Source organism: Lissotriton helveticus, chromosome 2_1, assembly GCF_964261635.1.
Source record: "Lissotriton helveticus chromosome 2_1, aLisHel1.1, whole genome shotgun sequence".
Taxonomy (NCBI): Eukaryota; Metazoa; Chordata; class Amphibia; order Caudata; family Salamandridae; genus Lissotriton; species Lissotriton helveticus.
Genome location: NC_136059.1, coordinates 1,127,581,469 through 1,127,602,847, shown reverse-complemented (window position 1 = coordinate 1,127,602,847; position 21,379 = coordinate 1,127,581,469). Strand labels below are relative to the sequence as shown.

At 47.4% G+C, this 21,379-nt stretch overlaps 1 protein-coding gene across 1 annotated transcript in view; it reads left to right on the top strand.

The window, feature by feature from the left end:
- The window catches only part of DENND4C (DENN domain containing 4C), a 1,285,018-nt gene that overhangs the window by 517,406 nt on the left and 746,233 nt on the right, over nucleotides 1-21,379 (top strand). The window lies entirely within an intron of this gene.

Genomic DNA, 21,379 nt, shown 5'->3' with positions numbered 1-21,379 from the left:
AGGATGACAATGTGAAGGTAATCCCTTGCCGGGTCATCCAGAGGACCCAGGGAGGTGCCCCGCCCGAGGGGGCCGGGGACGGCCCGCTACCACAGGCCTCGAAGGGTGAGTGGAGGTAGGCAACCCGCAAAACGGATCACACCCCCTCCTCCCCACCAGAGCCACGGACCACAGGGCTTCCAGACAGGTCCGAGTCCGACATGGCCCTCCGTCGAGTGACGTCTGGTCGTGGGACGCTACCAATGTCGATAAGTGAAGACACCAGGGCCGGGGAAGAAGCCCTGTGGCTCGAGGTCTGAATCGGGGAGTGTCGGGACCGTGCCCCCGGTGACTGAGAGTCCCCCCCCTCCCAGTGGTTGCCTCGTTTTCTGGATCCAGTGCGGCGCCGCTGAGCCTTGGGTGTCTCTTGGCCGGGTTGGATCGCTGTTTTCCAGACAGGGGAGGGGGCCCTACGAGGTAGGAAGGGCCGCTCCTCCGTAAGCCAGGTCCATGCCGCCTGCGGGGTGTCAAAGAAGAAGGTCTTGTGTCAGAAGCTTCCAGGGTCTTCGCAGGAGCAGTATGGATGCTAGTCCCAAATGCCCATCCACCAGTGCACCCGCTTCAAGAGCAGAGTCACTAGTCGGGGGGGAAAAGGGGAAGTGGACAGAGAAGAGAAAAACCTTGTGAATAGCTGGCTCCCTCAGTGTAGTCGCAGGCTGAAATGGATTCTTCTTCTTACTTTCTTCAGGTAGCCTAATGCACAGAACAGGGAAACATAAGAACACTAATCTCTCTACTCCAATTACTCTATGAAATAATTAAAGCTGGTCCTACCATAACTTCACAAGGAAATGCTTCTCTTCTATTGATTGAATTCCCTACAGGAAGCAGAGTATTTAGTATCCAACCAATTTCTCTACCTGACTCTTCTTATTGGTGAATAAGTCTCTTATCTCTACCTGTTGCTCTCCTGCAGGTAACCTTGTAACTGGGGGTCTGGTTGTAATTACAGTTCAAGCGCAGCGACACTGTCCTGGCTCAAGTATCCTCATGTAGCGCCAAAAAGGTACAGGGAAGGAGAAGAGGGGAAGGAAAGGCAAGGAAAAGCTAAGGGAACAGTACACTGCGTTAGCTTGAATGAGACTGTCCTTACTGTCTGTGCTGGAGAATTCTGCTCGCTTTAATATTCTCCTTGGGGTCTGTACTTCGCTTTCCTCAGCTGCTCAATTCCGCTGTAGAATGAAGACTATTGAAAGGCTGTTCAAGAATGGCTTCTTCTGTGGCTGGCGGTAACTGCGCTCGCTGACAGAATTGACTGCTGCCTTTCAAAGTACTTAGTTATATTTAGGAATGTTGTACTCTAGCTGTGATGCTCATGGAACTATGTGGAGACTGAGCGGAATTCTATCTCATAATTCTCCACAATGAACTCTTTAGAGACTTGATACTCTGACTGAGCTCACTCGGAAACACCCGTTGCTAACTAACCTACTCTGGAACCAAGTTTGACAATTCCGTTTCCTCCCGTCACGAACTCTTGACGCGGAGAAACGAGAAACTGCGACTCTCCTCAACACGGAACGTTATTGAAGTGCGCAGATAACAACGCGCAAACGTTCCAAGTACGCTAGGCTGCTCCACCTTCTTCTGGAAACAAGACGGCCACAGCGGCGGCCATCTTTGGAGGAATTCTTCAACTTTGAACAGGGGAACCAAATACCTACGCTATGTGGCTTGAACAAAGGACGTCTTCGGGCAGCTAATGTAGGCACGCTAATAGTAGCGATACTAAGGTTCCTGACAGTACCCCCTCTCAAAGACCGATTTATCGGTCCTGGTTTGAGTGGTTTCTGTACATGAAATCGTTTTATCAGCTGTGGGGCATGAATATTAGAAACTGGTTCCCAAGATCTCTCCTCAGGTCCATATCCCTTCCAGTCAACTAAATAGAATAGTTTCCCTTTCTTTAACTTGGAATCCAGAATCTCCTTGACCTCATATTCAGTTTGACCTTGAATTTCTAGGGGATCTGGAGGTCTAGTCAATCTCATGTGTGGTTTCACCTTCTTTAGTAAAGACACGTGAAAGACTGGGTGGATACCTATGTTGGCTGGTAATTTTAACTTCACCGTGACTGGCCCCAACACCTTCTCAATGGAATATGGACCCACAAATCTTGGTTGAAACTTTCTATTGCCTTTTAAATGTAGATTCTTAGTGGATAACCACACCTGTTCTCCCACCTGATAAGATGGAGCAGGACGTCGGTGTCTGTCAGCACTCGCTTTATACACTCCCTTTGCTTTTAGTAAATTTTGCTCTGCGACCTTATGAAGAGAGGCTAACTCAGTCATCAAATTTTGTACTGCAGGCACTTTCAACTCTTCCTGAGTAACGAAGAGGTTAGGATGACGACCGAAGTTCAAGTAAAATGGAGAGTAACCTGTGGAGACACTCTTAGCATTATTACAAGCAAACTCTGCCATCCATAATCTATCTACCCATTCTCCACCCTGATCAATTAGAAATAAACGGAGGTACTGTTCTAATTCCTGATTAATCCTCCCCGTTTGGCCATCTGATTCTGGGTGATAGCTAGTCGAAAGTCTACTCTCAGCTCCTAACCCTTTTAGGTAAGCCTGCCAAAACTGAGAAATAAACTGAGGGCCTCTATCCGATACCACCACCTTGGGCACTCCATGAATTCTCACTATGTTTTCCCCAAACACTCGTGCTAACTCAGAAGCTGTTGGTGTGCCTGCCAAAGGAATAAAATGACTCATTTTGGTGAATGTACCCACCACTACCAGGATAGTGTCAAAACCTTTGCTCAGGGGCAGATCTACGATTAAATCCATAGAAATAGTATGCCATGGATGAGTTGGGGTAGGAAGTGGCTGTAACAATCCCTGAGGGGCTTACTTTTAGCACATAACTCACAAGATTGTACCTATTGTTTGACATGAGCAGACAACCGAGGCCACCAAAAATAACGTTGCCCCAGATCCAAGGTTTTAGAGATTCCTTTATGTCCTGCCAAGGGATGATCATGACAACTCTTTAAGGCCTTCTGCTGGAGGGTTGAGGTAGGAAGGTACAGTGCTTCCTTGTAGTAAGGTAATTGCTGATGAGTATGTCTCTCTTTACCTTGAAGTACCCACTGCTGGATATCTTCCTTTGAAAAACTCTTCCGAACTTCCTCTTGAAAATTATCTAGAGAGATGGTACAGATAATCTTTTCCTCCGGAATTATAGGTTGTGGATCCACCGTATGTTCAGAATCTTCTGTGTACAGTCGGGATAAAGCGTCAGCTTTGCCATTTTTGGTGCCAGGACGATATGTGATTACAAAATTAAAATCTGCAAAATAAAGAGACCATCGTAACTGACGAGGAGTAAGAGAGTCTTGGCCGACTTTAGAAACTGAAGATTCTTGTGATCTGTGAAAACAGTGACTGTGTGTTTCGCACCCAATAGGTAATGCCTCCAAACTTCAAATGCATCTTTTACAGCCAAACGTTCCTTTTCGGCAATGGTGTAGTTCAATTTCGCTGCATTCAGTTTCCTGGAATGATAAGCCACCGGATGGACAGAAAAGAGAAAAACCTTGTGAATAGCTGGCTCCCTCAGTGTAGTCGCAGGCTGAAATGGATTCTTCTGCTTACTTTCTTCAGGTAGCCTAATGCACAGAACAGGGAAACATAAGAACACTAATCTCTCTACTCCAATTACTCTATGAAATAATTTAAGCTGGTCCTACCATAACTTCACAAGGAAATGCTTCTCTTCTATTGATTGAATTCCCTACAGGAAGCAGTGGCTGAAATTTGGAAATGAGTATTTAGTATCCAACCAATTTCTCTACCTGACTCTTCTTATTGGTGAATAAGTCTCCTATCTTTACCTGTTGCTCTCCTGCAGGTAACCTTGTAACTGCGGCTCTGGTTGTAATTACAGTTCAAGCGCAGCGACACTGTCCTGGCTCAGGTATCCTCATGTAGCGCGCAAAAAGGTACAGGGAAGGAGAAGAGGGGAAGGAAAGGCAAGGAAAAGCGCAAAGGAAGAGTCAAAGTTATGGGAACAGTACACTGCGTTAGCTTGAATGAGACTGTCCTTACTGTCTGTGCTGGAGAATTCTGCTCGATCTAATATTCTCCTTGGGGTCTGTACTTCGCTTTCCTCAGCTGCTCAATTCCGCTGTAGAATGAGGACTATTGAAAGGCTGTTCAAGAATGGCTTCTTCTGTGGCTGGCGGTAACTGCGCTCGCTGACAGACTTGACTGCTGCCTTTCAAAGTACTTACAGTTATATTTAGGAATGTTGTACTCTAGCTGTGATGCTCACGGAACTATGTGGAGACTGAGCGAATTCTATCTCATAATTCTCCACACTGAGCTCTTTAGAGACGTGATACTCTGACTGAGCTCACTCGGAAACACCCGTTGCTAACTAACCTACTCTGGAACCAAGTTCGACAATTCCGTTTCCTCCCGTCACGAACTCTTGACGCGGAGAAACGAGAAACTGCGACTCTCCTCAACACGGAACGTTATTGAAGTGCGCAGATAACAACGCGCGATCGTTCCAAGTACGCTAGGCTGCTCTACCTTCTTCTGGAAACAAGACGGCCACAGCGGCGGCCATCTTTGGAGGAATTCTTCAACTTTGAACAGGGGAACCAAATACCTACGCTATGTGGCTTGAACAAAGGACGTCTTCGGGCAGCTAATGTAGGCACGCTAATAGTAGCGATACTGAGGTTCCTGACATCTTGTCCTGGAAAAACACCTTAAGGCGAGCCGGGAAAAGGCGTCCGTAGCGGAGGCCCATGGCCCTGAGTTTCTGTTTGACCTCGTCGTAAGACCGGCGTTGAGTTTGCACCTCTCTGGAGTAATCCGGGAAGACCATATTTTGGAGTTTTGGAAGTGCAGTGGACCTAGCGCCAGGTTTGCGTCCCTGTCGCGTAAATTAAAGATACGGAGGATAATGGGGTGGGCGGGAGCTCCAGGAGGGGGTTTGGGAGCGATGAGCACGTTCCACCGCAAACCAGGGGGAATGTTTCTCTTTGGGGATCATAGACTGGACCCATGCCTCGATGAAGACGTCAGTACGTCCCTTCTCCACTCCCTCCGGAAAACCCCGGAAGCGCAGGTTGTTTCTCCGGGCCCTATTTTCTGCGTCCTCGGCCCTTAGATGCAGCTCCGCGGTCTGCGTCTGCAAGCGGGCCACTTGGGATTTGAGAGTGCCCACGTCGTCCTCTACCGTGGAAAGACGAGACTCCGCCTCTGTAATGCGGGCCGTGGCGTTATGAAGGTCTTGTCGAATTAGTGCCACATCGACCCGCACCTCCCCTATCTTGTTTTCCACCGAGGTCTGTGAGGCACTGATCGCCTGCAGGATAGCGGAGTGGTCGCCATCGGCCGCCTCAGGCGCGGCCGCGGACCCGACCGCTGGGTCGCGATCAGGCTTGGTGTATTGGTCCATTCATGTTTGGGTGGAGGAGGTGGTGGCCTGAACAGCGCGGTTTCTTCCCATGGTCCCAAAGAGGCAGATGAAGGTACTTGAGGGGGGAGCGGGGGGGACGTACAGGCGCAGCAACCCCCCCGCCACCCGGTATGGTGGCCGATCCTCCTCCCACTCCCCTACAGCGAAGGGGGGCGGCCGCTTCCAAGGCAACCCCACTCCACGTGGCAATGGCGGCCCTCAGGGCTGCCCCGGTGGGTTCACAGCCCCAGGACCTCCCACAGGCCGCAACCACAAGGTCCTAGGCCTCCAAGGGTGAGGAAGGGGGGGGACAGGCACACAAGTGTGCTCCCGATTCAGCAGCCAATCTGCCCCTCCCCCAGCTGTAGTGCACCCCACGGCCCGCAGCTACTGGATGAAGAAGGGCCTTCCAGACCACGGGGTCAAGGTGGACCAGGAAGCCTGCCCAGAGTCGGGCACTTCGTCTCCCCGGCCCCAAGGCAGGCAAGGAAGATGGGCCACATTATTACAGTCCCTGCCGCCAGCAGCCGAATGCCTCCACCGCCGTAAGAAAAGTCCCGGGCCAGCTACCTCCCCCCGTCGCGGGTCTCACAACCCCCGTCTCCCCTGCACCCCCAAAGCAACGGGGGATGCGAAGAGTCACTGTAGGTCGGGGGGGAGCGCTCCAGCGGGGGCAGATATTGAGGCCCGATGGGCGGCCTACGCCGGACCCAGAGCCAGGCCAGGCCCCAGGGCAGTCCGACCGGCTCGTCAGTTGCACAACATTCAAGTCCGCCTTCGGCCGCAGCCCCACCAGCCCGTGTCGCCGAGGGGTCCAGGGGAACGGGGGTCCACACATCAAACCCCCCTGCCTTCTCACCTCCACCAACTACAGCGCCGGACGTCTCCGGTTCCAGGCCTCTCCACAACCACTCCGTTGGCCCCGTCACCCGGGGCTCAGCGATTGCTCCAGGGCCCCATGGCGGCTAGGCTCGGGCCCGTCTTCCCGGGCCAGCCCAGGTCCAGACGCGGCTCGGCGATCAGGAGACGCCACGCCCAGCGCCACCCAGCCGCACTCTCCCCCGGGTGTCTCCGCCACTGAGGGGCCACGAGCGCCGCTCTGCTCCCCATGCACCTCCACCTCACTCCAGAGCCGGCCCACACTCCTCCACCGGACCGTGGTCAGAAGGGCAGTCCACACGCCGAGTCCGCCGCCGAGAGGGCTGCAGGTGGGGCAGGGTGGACGATATCAGCTTGGGCTCCCAGCCGCGAAGGCAGGCCTAGGAAGCCACCATTTTGGGAGATGAAGGCCGCCCAGAGCAGAGAGTCGGCGAGGACGGCACAGGCTTCAGGCAGGTCCCCAGAAGGATCAAGGCGATGCAGGTAGGGTTCAGGATTCGATCCCGGGACTCTGGGGCATCGATGGCTGGAGAAAGTGGGCCGATGTGAGACGGATGACAGAGGGGGTCCGAAGCACTCTTAGAGTGCGACCGCCATCTTGATGCTTCAAGCCACACCCCCCCCTCATAGGATCTTAATGTGGGCACAAGGGGAGCCCTATTATTAAGTGTGTGCAAAGAGCTAAGAAGGTTCACTCAGAGGCATGCAATTTTCTTCAGATGAGGCAGATATTTAACAAGGTGAAGAAGTGAGCTGTGTTTGGAGAATTACATGATTGTAAACCATTTGCTTTTACTGCATGTGTTTTGCTATCATTGGTAGTGACATTTGTTTGGTTTCTCCCTTCTAATAGTCTTCTGTTGCTGACCTCGTTCTGGTAGATCTCTGTGCTCCTCATTACTACAGCTAGCTGTGGTTTCCAAGGTTGCCAGTATGGCAGGCTCAGTAGGCAAGCCTAACTGAGGCAAGAAGTTACTGAGGCCAAGGTGGTGATGAGGAATTTTATTATGGGTATTGCTCTATTAAGCCTTTTTATAGGTGTCCTCCATGTCATACATTGAGACTGTGAGCTCTGTACTGGGCTCTTTCTCCTCCCTTGCCCACTGCCCTAGTGTCCATAAAATATATGTCAATAAGACAAAAAAATAAAACAGATGGGACAAGTTCCAGATAGGCACTTCTTTAATGGTATTCTAGATAATGTGGTTTGTGGTGGATATGAGAGAGTAGGCACTTAGTTTGGTTGAAATATGGGAGCTTAGTTCTGCATGCCAGGTCCTTTCAAAGGTTTAAGGAGCTTCGGTTGACGTTCTTATGGTGAGAAGAGAAATATGGCAGAAACCTCCCTTCTTATAGCTAAGGGCACTGATTGCAAATCGCAGACTGGTGCTAAAAGAGATGATTTGCAGTGTTACACATTGACAAGCGCAGTCCTTTAAAGTGGCAGTGGTCCTGATAAGGGATAACACATGTAAGCGTTGTAGCAGCTTTAAAGCCGAACCAGTAGACATTGTATTCTTCTGATTGGGTCCAATTTTTAGATTTGTGGATATAACCGCTTGAAGCTTTAATAGTCAATAATCCTAGCTTCCTTTATCTTGTCTCTTTCAGGAGGCCTCATAGAAGAAAATGTATTGATATGTCTCATCTGCCATTCCTCTAGGGTCTGTGAAGGTCAGAACATATTTTGTACAACAAGAGTTAATGTTTTGAGAGCTGAACACATGCTCATCAAAGGCCTCAATCTTTGGACTTTCATTACCTCCAAGGGTTCATTCCTTTTCTTTTGGTTAAATAAATTGGATGTAGTTTAACAGCTGACATTTCTCCATTTAATCCAAAGATTACTTCTACTACTTTTCTCTGTGTTTTTGACATTCATCTCCAATCCAAAGCTTTTATGTCCAAGCCACTTCTATAAAAGTGAGCGTTATCTATTTTTCTTGTGTTTTCTTGATCATCAGTGATGTTACTATAGAAAAAGATGTCATATAGGGAACCGAGATTTTAAACAAGCTTTGGCAAACATAGCTTGAATCCGCTTTCCTTAGGCACATCCTAGAGATTATTGCTAGGAAGCAGATGAAGACAGTAGCTTCAGGTGAGCAATCATTTGCTTTCATAGGTGCCCTAATTGGAAAACATTCTACCTGGACATTTTACGCATAATCGGTCGAGTCACCTTGAGCACAAATTTCTGGTAGGACATGGTGCAATCCTGAGAAGTGGCCCATGCCAAATGGCCAAACAAGCTCTGAGAGTTTTGAGGTCCTGCACCTCATATTTGGACAGACCATCCCTTCTGTCACTCCTTCAGGCCCTGCGAGTAGTGAGGGGACCCTACTGATCTTCTGCCAGTGGGTGTGCCCCTAGTGCTAGTTGCCCCCCTTGGATCCATGGATGGATTTGGACTGGCGCCAATCAAGCCACCTCGACCTTTCCAAGTTCTGAGATCCTCATTCTCCGACACGAAGCTAGGTGGGTGGCGTCCAACCAGACTCAGACGTTGCCACATTCCCACCAGACTGGAGCCTGTGTCCTATTTCTATGGGCTAGGACTTGGGGATGACTGGGAGGGACCACTGGACCCTGACAAATACCAGCCTCTAGATTACACCAAGGTCATCTGGTTTGAGGACCTGGCAGACGCTAGTGTACTGGATACATGTCCAGATGCTGACTTGGTACTCCTCCTACTCTGGCTACAGAGGAGAGAGCCTCATTTAAAATGGTGTTAGATTGTCAGCCGAGGTCCTGGACTTGCAGCTGCCCACTGTGGCAGTCAAGATTAACTTCTTGACGGAGGTGCTTTAGCTGGGGGTAACCCCTTCTGAACCGCTTCTCCCATTTAATGAAGCACTCACAAATGTCCACCTGGTCCAAGCCCTGTACAGGGGTTCCTAGGTTCCTGTCAGTAGGGACAATTGCTCTCCGCCTAGCCCTGCCCTTGGGGACCCCAGTTTTCTCACCCGGCACCCTTCCCCAGAGAGGTTCGTGGGCCAAGCCTCCACCTCCAAAGTACATCTTGGCTCATTCTCTACCTCTCCATTGGACAGGGAATCCAAGATGCTGGATACCTTGGGGAAGAAGATGTTTTCTTCTGCCAGAAACCGGTCCTCGGAAGCTTGTTTCCGGTCCAGGGAAGGCATGGCTTGGCAGTTAGGGCTGGACTGTTCCCATGAGGCACAGGGTCACACTGATTTGCATATAGCCATGTCTGAACTGGGGTGGCAGAGTGGGCTAAAGAACGGTGATGGATTAAACCCAGATCTTTTTGACTGGGTGTGAGTGTTTGATTGGTTCAGATGCTCCGTCCATCACCACCCCCTTTTGTACCGCTTTTGGCTGCCATAAGTGTGGCAGGGTATGCTCGGACCTGAGTCCCTTGCTCACTTTGCCACTAGATTCAAGCAAGCTGGGCTGAAGACAGCTGTAATGCCAGAAACTTGTCCTCGAAGCTTGTTTCCGGTCCAGGGAAGGCATGGCTTGGCAGTTCGGGCTGGACTGTTCCCATGAGGCACAGGGTCAGACTGATTTGCATATAGCCATGTCTGAACTGGGGTGGCAGAGTGGGCTAAAGAACGGCGATCGATTAAACCCAGATCTTTTGACTGGGTGTGAGTGTTTAATTGGTTCAGATGCTCCGTCCATCACCACCCCCTTTTGTACTTCTTCTGCCAGCCTGTCACTGCAGTCAGTGAACACTCCATGCCTTTTGTGCCAATACGCCCACTCACTCTGTGACTTGTGGTCCTGGAGGATGGCCTGAGCCATACTCTGCCAAGCTATGGCTGACGGGAGAGACACAGCCAAGTTCGACATACGTTGTAGACTGGGTACGATCGACTCGTTAGGCAAAGCGGTTTTGTCGACTGCAACCCTTAGGTGTCACGCCTGGCTCAAAACCACTGGCTTTTCGGGGGATGGCCAAGCCACGCTTATGGACCTGCCCTTTGATGGCTCCAGTCTCTTCGGACACAAAGCGGACTCTGCACTAGAGCTTTTCAAGGATAGCAGAGCTGCGGCTAGGTCCTTGGCCCCATGTCCTTCCCATTCCACCTTTTGCTCCTTTTGTGGCTACAGACAGGACTTCCAGCCGTGTTCTTACCCCTCCAGCCAACACTGCACGCACGTTTTCCAACTCCTGTATGGCAGAGGACTCAGTACCCACAAACCTCGTGGGTCAGGTGGCCAAAGATTGGGCCAGTCCACAGCTTCCAACACCCCCTGGCATCCATAGCCTTCTATCCAGTTTAGTTTGCCCTCCGACCATCATGGGCACCCAGTGGGCAGCAGGATACGCTATCACTTACACCACTGGAGGTCAATAACATCTGACCTCTGGACTCTCCAGATTGTCAGAAAGGGCTACTCCCTTTGCCAGAAAGGACTATCCCTCAAGCCATGCCACCCACTTGTGTCAGGCTGACGTAGCATCACATCTCTTTGCTCCCCAGGAATTGGCATCTCTCCTGGCCAAGGGAGCCATACAGAGGGTGTCGGCATCAGAAGGTTGTGGTTATAATTCCTTCTACTTTTCTGGTGCCCAAAAAGGACAGAGGCCTTTGTCCTATCCTAGCCCTGGGCCCTTTCAATTTCTTCCTGGAAAAGGAGAAATTCAAAATGCTGACGCTTGCTCAAGTCCTGTCTGCCCTGGACTGGGGGGGGACTGGATGTCAGTTTGACATGCAGGACACATACTTCCACATTCCCATCCTGCCTACCCACAGATGTTACCTGCGGTTCACTGTAGGCCATGCTCACTTCCAGTTTGTTGTGCTTCTCTTTGGCCTTACCAGCGCCCGTAGGGTGTTCACCAAGGTGATAGGCTTGTCACAAAGTGATGTAGCTCGTCTGCAGAGATATGGGGTTCCAGTCTTCTGTTTCACCAACTGTCTGTTGAAGGTGGGCTCATCCCAGACTGTCGTCTCCTACCTCCAGACTACAGCAAACCTCCTGCACTCGCTGGAGTTCACTATCAATGTGCCGAAGTCACACCTGATCTCTTCTCAGACGCTCCCTTTCATCAGACCTGTTCTGTGCGCAGTCTTATCTCCCCGAGCAGCGAGTTAAGGATATTCAGGCTTTGATACCGTAATTTCAGCCTCTATCCAGGGTTTCGGTGAGACTGACTCTGAGGCTGCTGGGCCTCATGGCCTCCTGCATCCTGATAGTGACACGTGCTTGTTGGCAAATGCAGGCTCTGTCGACGGACCTGAAGTTCCAGAGCGCTGCATCAGGGGAATCTCTGCTACATGGTGCAGATTTCGGAGGGCACTGTAAAATATCTGCAATGGTGGCTGACAGTCCACAATTGGGTCAGTGGCAGACCCCTTTTCCTTCCCTATCTAGATCTGATGGTTGTGACAGATGCATTACTCGTGGGCTGGGGCAGCCATCTGGGGGAGGTGGAGATCAGAGGACTTTGGTTTCCAGCGGAATCCGGACTCCACATCAACCTGTTGTAACTCCGTGCGTTTAAAAGCGTTTCTACGCTCCATCAAGAGAAGGCTAGTGCAGGTGTTCACAGACAATACCACCACCATGTGTTACTGCAACAAACAGGGCAGGGTGGGCAGGTGTTCACAGACAATACCACCCCCATGTGTTACTGCAACAAACAGGGCAGGGTGGGATCGTAGAGCATCTGTTAATTGTCCCTGCTTCTCTGGACATGGCTAGAACGTCGGGGCATTTCCCTGGTGGCTCAACTCATGGCGGGCTCTCTGAAAGCAGGGTGGCCGCCAATGCCAGCGGTTCACGAGTGACCTCTCCATCCCAAGGTGGCCCAGGGTCTCGTCCAAGAATGGGAGAGCCTTGGTTATATGTGTTCACCAGAGCTGAGAACTCACAATGTCAGCACTTCTGCACAACCGGGTTTCCAAGGCGGGTTCTCGCCTGGAGGCGCTTTTCGTCTTGAGTGGCGCCCCGGCCTCCTGTTTGCCTTTCTGCCAATACTACTCCTGTCCAGAGTTCTCAAGAAGATCAAGAATGACCAGGCACAGGACATTTTTGTGGCCCCAGACTGGTCACTGAAAGTCTGGTATCGAAAGCTGTAGAGCATGTCAATTGGTCCTCTATTCTGACTACCCCATTGGGAGGATCTTTTATCCCAGCAACAGGGGAGGTTTCTCCACCTCAAGCGGTCAATACTCCCCCTTCATGCGTGGATATTTAATGGTAAAAGTTGGCAGATTTTAACCTTCCCCCGAAGTCTGTGATGTTATTTCGGCAGATCTGTGTCCCTGCACAAAAATGGTATACGCGGGCAGTTGGAGCAAGCTTGTGCCATGATGTACAGCCAAACAGAATGGACCCTTTATCTGCACCTCTTCCTCAAGATTTTGTGTTTATTCTTACCCTAGCCCAACAGGGCTTTGCATTGGGCATGTTGAAGGGTAATTTGTGTGCTATCTCTACTTTTCTGAGGCTCCCTTTTCAAGCCCCCTATTGTAAGTAGGTTCCTTAAAGGTCTACAACACATTTCCTCCTGCTCCCTTTGGTATGCCTCAATGGGACCTTAGCTTGGTTCTTACTTTTCTGATGTCCATTCCCTTTGAGCCACTTCACACCTGTCCTCTTAGGCTTCTCACCATCAAGACAGCCTTTCTGATGGTAATAACATCTGCCCGGAGGGACCGAGAACTGCAGGCACTTTCATCTCAACCTACTTGTATATCTTTTTTCACTGACAAACTGGTCCTTCAGACTCAAGCGTCCTTCTTACCGAATGTAGTCATTCTGTTCCACGTAGGCCAGTTCATCACCTTCCCTTTCTTTTATGCTCCACCTCATCCCTCTATGGAAGAGGAGACACTCCACAGGCTGGTCTGAAAAAGAGCATTGTCGCTCTGCCTTGACCGCACAAAACCATTTCACTTGGACAATCAAGTTTTCGTGGGTTATGTCCGAGCCAAGAATGGTAAGGCTGTGCAGAAATTAACCATCTCCCAATGGATCGTACCCCACTTTAAGATCGGCTAAACATTGCTTCAGAAGCAACCGTCTGAGGGATGGTGTGCTCATTCCACCAGAGCGCAGGCTGCAACCAAGATATTAGCACGCGGAGTTCTGGTCCTGGGCATCTGCCAGGCAGTGATGTGGGCCTCTCTGCACATGTTCACAAAATATGCCTTGACATGCGGGTCGATCGGGATGGGCACTTTGCCCTTTCGGCCCTGCAGGATTTTCTGGTTTGTGATGTTCCGAAGACCCACCTCTGGGGAAGTTTTGCTGGAGTATCTATTCTAAGGTGAGGCATAGAAGTCTGTATCAATTGAACAAGTTCTCTCTAGTTGCAGATTCCTTACTGACCCAACCATACTCCCCTCTCTGCGAACAGATTTCTAGGTACAGGGCCCTAGCTCTACACACCAGTGGTCAGTTTTCTTTGTGGCTCTGCTCTTCTGGCATGGAACGTTGTGAAAAGAAACTGACATTAGCGTGCTGGAGTGGTGCCTTTATATGCACCACACACGTCACTTTCGGCGCGGCCAATGTTGGCCATGCTGACTCAACGACACCACTTACCAATGCACAGTGGTACAGATCACAGAAAAAATCCGGATTCAGTCTCACACCTGGGAATAATTCTAAGGTAAAGAACAGTGGCCAGATAGTTTCTACCAGCTAAGGCATTACTGAAGGTAAGTAACTTGTTGTTCATTGCCCTTGTTTACACAGCTGCTTCCCCTTTAACACCACCACCGTGACACACTAAGCATACCGCAAAAGGAACTTCACACAAGGTATTTCATGAAATCTGGTGGTAATCATCCATGCCAGGCACAACTTTGATAAAGGTTTCCTGCCCCTCAATAATTGAAATGGCAAAATCCCTGTGACAGTGAGGTGTGGTTCGATAGATCCACAGCAGATTCCTTATTGCTCTCTTTGCATCAAAATTATTTGAAACAGCCCACTGAATGCCCTTCCCTCCACCACCCTGTTGATTCTTGCAAATAAATCATTAGTGTTTGGGTGTTATAGCGAATACCTTAAATGTTTAACGTTTATTTTCCTCCTAAAAATGTCCGTGTCACTCACTGAGACTGCACCTTATGGTCTGATATCGGATATCTTGGGAAATCTAGTGAAAATTTATTTTTTAGCACACGAATTAGCTTTCCCACATTTCATTAAGACACAAATTTAACTTCAGACCATTTAATGTCATTAAAGGTTAACCAATAAAATGTCATACCTGCATTTGAGATGAAGTTTTTGAATGGGCTCAACCACATCTATAGTAGGTTTCTCTTGAGCATTTGAAACCATGGTAGACCTTAAGGACTCCGGTGATATCACTTTCCCCATGTAATAACAAACCATCCTCAATAGTAGTTCTTGTGATACCTTGGCAAACAGTTGTAAATATGTTCCGACTCTTTTTCCTTTGGGACACACCTCAGTCACAAAGTGAAGAACTTTTAGCACAACAGAACGCTCTCCTGCGTGTTTCTGCTATTCTTTTTCTGAGATGGAAATTGCTGCTTCAACATCAAGAGAAGTCATAGTGCAACTCTCCAGCTCATTATTTGCGATACCCGTGTGCTCCACTTGGAGACGATACATAGAAAGATAGTCTGCTCTACTTTTTTTCCCATCTGAAATGTGATGTATATCAACTTGAAATCATAGGAGATGTGAAGACAGATGTGCAATGCGAGGAGTAAAGTTTTTGAGACACTTTTTAAAAATGGAAACTAAGGGTGTGTGATCAGTGACAATTGTGCATCTCCTTCCCCATATGTAGGGTCGGAATTTTTAATTTAACCAAAAACATCCCCCAAAAATTATTTTTCAATAACACAAAAAATAACACTTCATTCCTTCTAAAACCGCATTACCGTGTACTCTTTATCTTTTTTTGCTTTGGCCCAGTAAGGCTCCTAGACCAGCGTCTGGCGTTACCCAACAGGATAGTAATGAATTAAATGGTTTTAGAGTATTAGTACTTACTAACTCTACATTAACCCATTCACACATTTGTAGTTGCACACAAAAGACACATCTTTACATAACATGTTAATGAGGTAAGCCACGCGAGTGGCAGAATCTAGTAAGAAATGCTTTGAATATTCATTGGGCCCCTAAAAGGATTTTAAACTGAGTCTGTGAACAGGGGCAACAGCTTGTTGAATTGCCAGAATTAAACTAGGACGTCGATGAACCACTTTTTTTGACCGCACATGCTCCGGTACTCAATCTATCTTAATCAATTCATACTTTTCCTTGCATAGTCTAGCCCCCTTTTTTCTGCAGTACTTTTAACTTTTGTTTCAAAATCATATCATGTTGGAGACAACTTGATGAGTATACTAATAAATGGTCCTGGAACACAACAACTTCCTTGATACCCCTCAGTCGAAACTTCCATGTTTTTCTGTAAAACTGATGCCACAGAGGCTAACCCAAAAGGCATGCAACAATATTCATATGTTTCAAACGAAGGACAAAAGATGTAAGAAGTGTCTTTATTCCAGCTCAAATTCAACTCGATAATATGCGGAGGCTAGATCTTTTTTAGTGAACCACTCAGCGTTGCCCAATGCCGCCAACAATTCATTAATCTTGGGCAAAGGGTGGTAGTTATCCCATAGTCCTCTACTGAGGCTGCACAAGTCTTCTCAGACCCTTAATTTACCACTACTTTTGTGGCACACAACTAGGAAAGAAGAAGGCATAGGAAAGACTACGGGCTCATTTTCCCCCGGTGCATAGTTTCACCAATTCTTAAGATCAAAATGGTATCTCCTCTGGCTTTGTGTTTAATGGGAATACCATTCTCTTTCACGTTTCTTCTTTGTTTGTATCTCACTATTTTACCTTGCCCCTCAGAGAAAGCACCACAAACTTCTAGCGCAGGTTCTGTACCCAATTTTCCTCAGTAACTACCAGCCACTGTTTTTGTCCCAAGTTGCAGGACCATATCAAAGAGACCCTTGTGAAACATCCTAGAATATTAATTCTCTTTAGACCCTCATAGACTTTCCCTACAATTTGTCTGCCTGAATTCAAGAAGTTCCTTGAAGAAACCATCCGGATACATCTTCCTTCCTTCATATTAGACTTTGTGCTTTCTGGGGGCTGTGATGCTCTTATTCCATGCATTAGCAAAGTGTTTGTGGATTATCTTGTTGATTCTAGCTCCATAATTTGCCAACAAATTGATAACTTTATCACCTACATTAAAGTATACATTGGGGCGAACACGTTCCATTAGATAACTGTTACGATCTGGCTTCCAGTACCAACCCAAACCATATCCTGCAACTCATGTTAGAGAGAAACGACATGAGGTTTATCTTTGTCCTACTCGTTTATAATTGAAATGCTGTTCCAACTTGTTTTCCCACTTTAGCACACAATAGCGGAATGGCTTACTTTGTTACATATTCTGAAATAAAAAAAAACACAAGAAATGACTCCAAGGTTGTGTTGAACCCCCGCAACAAATGCAGATGTTTTTGGTCTTGAAAAATGCGTATTTCACTTCTTTTGAGGCTTTGTCTTCTTTATGAATGATGGCACCAACCATTTCCGCATGTCCTTCACCCACTTCTTTGATGGAAATATAAGACATTTTGATGCTGCTGGGAGTGAATATAGTTCCTTGAAAAGATTGATTTCCTGAGCTCAGTAGGTTCAGGTAAATGCCTTTGTCAAAGCAATGACTTTCCAATTGGTCTCTAACTAGTTGATCAGAAGATTCCCCCAACTGGCAATTAGCAATTTGATGTCTAAATGCTGTATATAGGAATCAACCCTTTTTTCCAGACATTTGTGACCTTTTGAAAAACACGTCTTAGCACCATCAAATGTGGTTATTCATCAAATCGGTTTTCACATTTCTTAATGACTTCTTAGTACTTGTATGATTCTTCCTCTGCATATAGCGCTGGCTCCGGGGGTTGTCCGGAAATGGCTTTTCCATCAAAGATCAATGAGTGTAATAACAAACAATTTTTGCTTCAGACCTGAATATCGGAGCCTCAATTGCACACAAATAGATTTCAAAAGCGTCATCCCACAGTCTCCTTCCTCATGGCGGATTTTCCTGAATATTTCAAGAATGGAGGAGGAGGAGGAGGATTTACTGAGTGCATGCTGTGACAGGAAGAGTGAGAGCCTTTAAAAAGATAGAAATATTGACCAGTAGTATGCACTGCAAAAAACAAAAAGGCAGCAACCTCCAAAAGCTGCATTTTATTGCTTTAGTTGTATGATGTTTGGTTAGAAACATGTAATGAATGTCGAAAAAATGTCACCAAGTAACACATTTATGTGTTCCTGAACATAGTTACAAATTAGTTATGAAAATTAATAGTGTGTACATCAAGTATACATGCACTGTACATTGTAATTGGAATGGTTACATGTACATGGCTTTTATACTGCTGGTGTAGACAAATAAGGTGTGCATATCACTGATTTATGACATGCCACTCACTGATATTTCAAGAATAAATGTAGTAAAAAATAAATTCTTCAGGGCATCCGTATTTTTCAAGGCTCCTGTACGCGTATGTATTTTGCAGATAGTCAATACTATTTTTAGGAAAATTCAGCCCCTCGAAGTAGGCAGCAATAAAACGAGATGTGGAATGGGAAATGGGCGCCACTGTAGATTTTAGGGTAGAAGAATCTGCAGAAGCAAACTGCTTCTGGTCAACTTTGACACCATTTCTGATCAACTCCAGGTTTGGCATCAGGTGTGTCTTCTAAACACGTGTGAGCTTGTGGATACTGAGGTCGCAGAGCTGCTTGGGGCCACTGCAGGGCACGTGTGGTAGAATTAACTAATGAATGGCATACCAAACAAATTATGAAATGCAAGTGCACATTGCTGGCACCAACAGTATCCTTGCAGTTGAATAACATGCTTGGCTGAACGGGCGCACCTGGTGCCGTACTCACAGGAAGATGTCACATCCGTGACAGTAAAATTGTGCACTATGATCCCAATCGTGTATGCAATGGATGTGACTTACTGTTAGAAATGGAGTCTGTAACTGGCAGAGGTATGCGCCCTGTCCAAGAAGGGGCCACCACTCTAGTCAGGGTAAGTCAGATACACACTAGAAGATAACCTGTGCTCCTCCTCTGGTAGCTTGGCAGAGAGCAGTCAGGCTTACCTAAAGAGGCAATTTGTAAAGTATTTATGCAACACACACACAGTAATGCTGTCCAAAACACCACAAAAAGACCACAATGGTTTAGGAAAAATCAACAATTTTAGAAATAAATGTTGTCCAAAACGAACAAAAATCCTATATCTTGAAGTTAAGGTATGAATCTTTAAGGACAACAAAGTGTTTCTAACGCTTAAAAGCAATAAGCGCCTATGGGGGTTATCTGGTCATGTTGGACCGGGGCAAAGTCAATGGTTCGGGCCGCACGTGTTGCAGCGCAGGCCGGGTACAGGACCCCCAGAGGCCCAGTGAACAAAGTACCTTGATCGCAATAGCAAGATGCGAAGTGCCGACGGGCGATGCATCAATGTCGAGCTCTCAGTTGGGGTGTTGCGGTGACTGTTTTCATGCAGTGGTGGCAATGTGTTGGGTCTGTTGAATGAAGTACCAGCTCCGAATATTGCAGTTCCAAAGATGATGTGCCGGATTGATCCACGCTGGAGGGACAATGTGTTTGTCGTCTCTATTTAGTGGCGGCGATGTGCTGGTTCCGAAGCCATGGTTCTACTCCTGCAACAGGGTCAATGCACCCGTTCTGCTACACACAGACTGTACATGCGTCGATGTCTCTGGTGCAAGTATCTGGGCCACTTCCAGAGAACCAGGCACAGGAGCAGGGGTAGAGACTTTGATAGCCCTGAGTCTCAAGCAACAGGAGGCAAGCCAGCAAACCCTAGGAGATCACTTCAGTTGCAAGGCAGAGTCCATCTCCCTTCAGCAGGGTCAGAGAGCAGCAGGGCAGCACCAGGTCAGCAGACCTTTTGAAAGAGTCCAGTTGTAGGTCCAGAAGTGTCTGATTTGATGGGGTCAGAGACCCAGTACTTATACCCAGTTGTGCCTTTGAAGTGAGGATGACTTCAAAGAAGGGTCTTTGAAAGTGCACAGAGGTCCTTTCTTCCCTGCCCTGGCTCCAGATTAACAGTATGGAGTAATCGCCTGTTGTGTGTGGACAGGCCACAACCTATTCAAGTTCAAGTGTCGGCTCCTCCTTCTCTTCCTGCCCAGGAAGAGCCATGAGAAAGCAGGTGAGTGCTCAAACACACCTAACCTTCCTGTGTTTTTGGCTTTCTAGAGGGAATGCACAACGTGTAGCTGTCACCCTCCCTAGATGTAATGACCACTTTCTAAAAGTGGTATTTCTAAAATAAAAATGTTAAACCCAACTTCAGTGAAGAGGATTTATCCTTACCATTCTAAAGATATAACCATGACCCACCTACTCCTTTCTAATCCGGAATTACGTCTTAAAAGTGTATTAAGGTATTCCCAATCTTAACCTATAAGAGGAGGCAGCTCACAGTAGTGAAAAATGAATTTGGGTTTTTGTCACTACCAGGACAATGCAAAACTTAAGAGTACAGGCCTACCTTTTACTTGCACATCACCCTGCTCTGTGGGCTACCTTAGGGGTGACTTATGTAATACAAGAGAAGTTTAGGGCTTGGCAAAGGGATTTAAATACCAAGTCGAAGTGACAGTAAACCACACACACACGCCTTGTAGTGGCAGGCCTGAGACAGGTTTGAAAGGCTACTTGTGTGGGTGGCACAATCAGTGTTTGCAGGCTCATTATTAGCATTGAATTTACAGGCCCTGGGTATATGGTATACCACTTTACAAAGGACTTAAAAGTAAATTATATATGTCAATTTGGTACATGCCAATGTTGCCATGTTTAGGAGAGAAGCACATGCATGTTTGCACTGGTCAGCCGATGTAGAGTGCTCAGAGACCTAAGGCGAGCAAATTAATTTGGCAAAAAGAGGAGGAGGAAGCCAAACCATTTGGTGTGACCCTTTAGAGAGTACCATTTCCCAACACTTGTGTTGTGTTCTGTGGCCATTCAGCTCATCGCCTTCAAAAGATGAGGGTAAGCACAATATACAGGATAAGAGCGATGTTAGTTGAGTTTCATTCTGCTCTTTATTAAGTAATGTTTGGTGAAGAATTGGCCACAGTGTAATACAATCATCTGCTCCGCAGCAAGTCTTGGTAATTCTTCCAGGGCGTGGATGGCAGAATTAGCAACAGGAATCAAATGAGAGTACACATGCAGAATTCCCAGCAATAATTGTATGGTCGGCGCTGTTGCATATGCGTAGTAAAGCTACCTGTGAAAGGATTTAGTGGACGTGCTTGGCATAGTGGTGTATGGAACTTGTTCTGTTGAGTGCAGCCCTTGCATAGGGACCCTACTACCTAAATTATGTCTTCCATTTGGACTTTTAATGTGGCTGATATTCTTCATGGTAAGCTGCCTACCTGACTGATAATTGACAGGTTTGACCCTCCACACACCCCGCCCCCTCTATTCAGAGTCCGTGATGACCACAGACATTGAGTGTGACATCAGCTCGGTCATAAATTGTTTTAGGTAACTTGAATCCATTGAGTTTGTGTCAGTGATGTAGATATTGGTCCATATTGCAGTAGTCCAGAAGGGCAAAGTTCAAACTACCATCTAGAAGTATGCAAAGGTTTACCACCGAAAGATGCCTCTTGGTACTGTCTGCTGAGTGGTACATACCAAAATTACCTAGTTTGTAGAACTATTTGATTAAAGTTTAAGTACAATGGACCTATCTCCCAGGGTCTTCTCTGAAATGATTGTGTTGGATCACACCATTGATATAAATGTAAATAAAAAACGAAATCTAGTTTGAATGGATTTGTACACTTATCACATATGCACAAAATTCTAGCACAGTGTTATTCATTATCTACTGTCTAAGTTAAACACATCAGATTCAACCGTTGTGTAAGACGTTTGCTGACTTACTAAAGATGAGTGCAAGTGTCACCTATATCTCTTAAAACAACTAACTCAGTAAAGCTGTCTTATT